Source organism: Cebus imitator, unplaced genomic scaffold (assembly GCF_001604975.1).
Source record: "Cebus imitator isolate Cc_AM_T3 unplaced genomic scaffold, Cebus_imitator-1.0 Scaffold209, whole genome shotgun sequence".
Lineage (NCBI taxonomy): Eukaryota > Metazoa > Chordata > Mammalia > Primates > Cebidae > Cebus > Cebus imitator.
In genome coordinates this window covers 3,371,743-3,376,605 of record NW_016107524.1, presented here as the reverse complement: position 1 = coordinate 3,376,605, position 4,863 = coordinate 3,371,743, and the positions used below count along the sequence as shown (strand labels likewise).

Below are 4,863 nucleotides of genomic sequence, written 5' to 3'. Positions count from 1 at the left end.
TTGTGATAAATGTTTAATTTTATATGATACTGCCAAATTGATTCCCTAAGAGACTATATTATTCAGTATTGCTACTACATGATATGAACATTCCAGTCACTTTGCATTCTTGCCAGAACTTGGGTTTGTTGGTGTTTTTTTTTTTTTCAAGCTACTCTAATAGACATGTAGTGGTATTACATTGTGGTTTTAATTTGCATTTCCCTAATGACTAATTATGGCCCAGCCATTTCTTTTTTCTTTTTCAAAACAAGAACCAAGGAATTTTTTTTTTTTTTTTTTGAGACAATCTCACTCTGTCACCCAAGCAGGAGTGCAATGGTGCATTCTCGGCTCACTGCAGCCTCTGTCCTCCCAGGTTCAAGTGATTCTCATGTTTCAGCCTCAGAATTAGCCGGGATTACAGGTTGCACCACCACTCTCGGCTAATTTTTGTATTTTTAGTAGAGACAGGGTTTCACCATGTTGGCCAGACTTGTCTTGAACTTGTGAGCTCAAGAGGGCCATCCATTTTGGTGTCCCAAAATGCTGGGATTACAGGTGTGAACCACCACACCTGACCCAATATGTATTTTATTTTATTTATTTATATGTTTTCTTTTTTTGTATAAAACATATAATTTATTGGTCTTTGTGGGGAATTAGATGCCTCACCACTGTATTAAAACTGAGCCATTAATTTTATAGCTTCACCAACATTAACTGGTTTACTGTTAGGGCACTGCTGAGAAATCAATTCTTTCTGTAGAAGGTAAAGAGAAAGGCCTTTTGAGAAACGTACAAGTTCCTTTTGTACATTTACAAAAGCTTTATTTACTCTGTTAGCTTTTTCATTATTCATAATGTTTATCTTCTGAAGATTAGTGGTAACTGGTTTTGCTTTGTTTTTTGCCTTAAAATTTTTTGGCTGGCTATACATTCCTGGACTCCTGCCCTCTTAATTTGTTCTTGGCCATTGTCAGAAATTCAGTACTTGCATGCAGCTTCTTAAGCTCCAGGTGACACCATCTGTTTTTCTGGGTTTTGGTGTTTTTTTATTTTTTTGAGACAGAGTCTCGCTCTGTTACCCAGGCTGGAGTGCAATGACACTATCTCAGCTCACTGCAACCTCTGCCTCCCAGGTTCAAGCAATTCTCCTGCTTCAGCCTACCCAGTAGCTGGGATTGTAGGCACATGCCATCACACCCCACTAATTTTTTGTACTTTTAGTAGAGATGAGGTTTCACCATGTTGGCCAGGCTGGTCTCAAAATCCTGACTTCAAGTGATCTGCCCACCTCGGCCTCCCAAAGTGCTGGGATTAAAGGCATGAGCCACCATGCCTGCCCCAGTGTATATTTTAGAATCAGCATGCAGACTCCATTTTTCTCTGAGGGACCACAGGCTTACAGGGGCTCCCTGATCAGAATCCACACCAGCATTCGTGATTTATCCAGAGAGGGTTCTAGCGTAGGGTGAAGAAAATCAAAATATTACCTCAAAATTTATTTCTTTGACAGATTTTGAGGCTGCTGCAAGGCCAGCAGACAGACGGGTCCTTGCAAAGCTATCTTTTCTGGGGGAAATTTGCATCTGTAGAGAATCTCTATTAATGCATCCAGGCCTTCTCTTTCTAGAAATTTCCCATATCTAAGAGAGATAAACTGAGTCTGACATCTTGAAAGGTCTGAAAAAAGACTTTTGCCATATGTTCATTGCAGCACTATTCACAATAGCAAAGACATTAAATCAACCCAAATCCCCATCAATGATAAACTGGATAAAGAAAATGTGGTACATATACACCATGGAGTACTATGCAGCCATAAAAAGAACAAGATCATGTCCTTTGCAAGGACATTGATGGAGGTGGAAGCCATTATCCTCAGCAAACTAACACAGGAACAGAAAACCAAATACCACATGTTCTCACATATAAGTGGGAGCTGAACACATGGACACAGGGAGGGGAACAACACACACTGGGGCCTGTCAGAGATGGGTTTGAGGGAGGGACAGCATTAGGAAAAATAGCTAATGCGTGCTGGGCTTAATAGCCACGTGATGAGTTGATAGGTGCAGCAAACCACCATGGCACATGTTTACCTATGCAACAAACCTGCACATCCTGCACATGTACCCTGGAACTTAAAATAAAAATTTAAATTTAAAAAAAAAGGCTGGGTATGGTGGCTCACACCTTTAATTGCAGCACTCTGAGAGGCCGAGGTGGGTGGCTTATGAGGTCAGGAGTTCAAGACCAGCCTGCCCAAGATGGTGAAAGCCTGTCTCTACTAAAAATACAAAAAAATTAGCCAGGCGTGGTGGCACATGCCTGTAATCCCAGCTACTCAGGAGGCTGAGGCAGGAGAATCGCTTGAACCTCAGAGGCGGAGGTTGCAATCAGCTGAGATTGCACCACTGTGTTCCAGCCTAAGTGACAGAGCAAGACTCCGTGTCAAAAAAAAAAAAAAAAAGACTTTTACCGTCTATTCTCTGTGAGGACTGCTACCTATGAGGCCCCATCTGTATAACAAGGCCATCTTTGCAAGCCAGGCCTCTTTCTTTCTCCTTCTCATACTATGTCTTGCTGCTAAGCCTGATTTACCAGCATAAACTGTTTGGGGCCATACTCTTAGCTCATATTCTTTTTGTAGCCTCAAGATGCTGTATAAGCTTCTATATCTTATTGTTGGGTTGAGTCTTCATTCTGAAGTCTCCCATGTAAATACATTAAATACATGTATATGTCTTTCCCCCTGTTAATCAATTTGCCTCATGTCAGTAATTTTTCAGTGAACTTTTAGGGGGCCAATGGCCATGGCCCCCAAAAGGGTGATGAGCAAGTGTACGATTCTGGAACCAGACTTCTCAGACTCAACTCCTAGCTCTAATTCTCACTAAAACTTGGGAAAGTTACCTGACATCCTTGTGCCTGAATTTCCTATTCTGTAAAATGGAGAAAATGTAATATCTGTTCCATAGGATCTTTGTGAGGACTGCATTAACACATGAAAAATAGAACAGAGCCTGGCATCTAGTAAGCCCTTGATAAGTGCCAGCTATGATTTGCCTTATCTATCTCAGTCTTTCTCCTTCTCTTCATACCTCTGTTAAATCTGCAACTTTTGAATGGCTGATTTTTCTTTTGAAGACACTTCTCAGGTTTTTAAGCCATTTAATAGTCAGCTTACCACATTGCCATGACCCTCCTGGAAGATCAATATACAGATGGTCCCCAACTTACGATGGTCCAACTTATAATTTTTAGACTTTACAATGATGTGAATGTAACATACATTCAGTAGAAACGGTACTTTCCCCAGGCTAGCCATATGTGGTATGATACTCTCTCAAGATCCTGGGTAGCAGCGGTCTCAAGGGTAAACTGGTACCCTACAGTGTACTGTGTTGCCAATGTTTGGGGATATTGTGCTTTAAGCTTTCACATCCCATCATGTCTGCAAAATGCCCATTTGTGTCTTCTACCTCTGGTGAGAAGAAAAGGAAGGCAATTACCCTTGAGATGGAATTCAAGATCTTAATTCCTAAGCATGAAGGCAGCAAGGCAATAATGACTTTCACATTCTGTAATCTCCACCATCTTAAAGGAAAGAAGCAAATAAGTGATGTAGTGAAATCATCAGCATTGGTTAAGTCCCCTGTTATGACAAAGAAAAGAGGCGAACTGACTGATGATATGGAAAAATTACTTGTCATGTTGTTGGAAGACCAGATACAGAAGTACATGCCACTTAGCCTTCTGATGATCCAGGCTAAGGCAAGAAGACTTTTCAATACATTAAAAGAGCATGCTGATGAGCCTTTGGATATGTAAATGTTTATAGCAAGTCATGGGTAGTTCCAACACTTCAAAATTTGTCATCAATTTTCATAATGTGGAGGTCAGAAGTGAGGCCACAAATGCAGATACTAAATGTGCCAAAGCTTTTAAAGAAGAGTTGCATAAGATAATTGTGAATAAGAAATATTTTTGAGAGCAAAGATTTAATGTCAATGAAACAAGCTTACTCTGGAAGCATATCCTGGAGCATCCATACATTCATCAAGAGTACAGGAAGATGCCAGGATTCAAGGCACTCGAAGACCTTATAATGCTCTTTTTGGGTAGAAATGTTGTGTGGCTCAAATTCTCCACTTGGAGAACCCTAGAGCATTCAAGAATGTGAATAAGCATATACTTCCTCTTTATTACAGCCATAACAAGAAAGCCTGAGGCCAGGTGCAGCAGCTCTCGCCTGTAATCCCAGCATTTAGGGAGGCCAATGTGGGAGGATCACCTGAGGTTGAGAGTTTGAGACCAGCCTGACCAACATGAAGAAACCTCATCTCTACTAAAAATACAAAATTAGCCAGGCATGGTGGCGGGAGACTGTAATCCCAAATACTCAGGAGGCTGAGGCAGGAGAATCGCTTGAACCTGGGAGGCGGAGGTTGCAGTGAGCTGAGATCGCGCCGTTGCGCTCCAGCCTGGGCTACAAGAGTGAAACTCAGTCTCAAAAACAAAAAGAAAGCCTGGATCAGCATTGTTTTCAGACTAGTTTTTGAACTGTGTTATACTATAGACAAGAGAATATTGCAGGCAAAACAGCATCTGATTCAAGATTCTTCTGATCTTAGACAATGTTCCAGGGCATCCACAGCATATTGTTTTTTTTGTTGTTTTGATTATTTTTATTTACAGAAAACTCTACAATGTACATTTCACCCCAGTCAGTGGCAAGTTCTTTATTTAGCCTTTGCTTTTTCAAGGCTTGGCGATGCGAGCCACAGACTTGGGACCCAGGACATTGCCTCCCCAGTGACGGTGGATCTCATCATATATGTTGTTGTAATTGGTTCTGATAGCTTCCACCAGCTTAGC

The 4,863-nt window shown here is 41.2% G+C and overlaps 1 pseudogene; it reads right to left on the bottom strand.

Moving 5' to 3' along the window:
• Positions 1-661: 661 nt before the first annotated feature.
• Positions 662-956, bottom strand: LOC108317824 (annotated as a pseudogene).
• Positions 957-4,863: the final 3,907 nt, after the last annotated feature.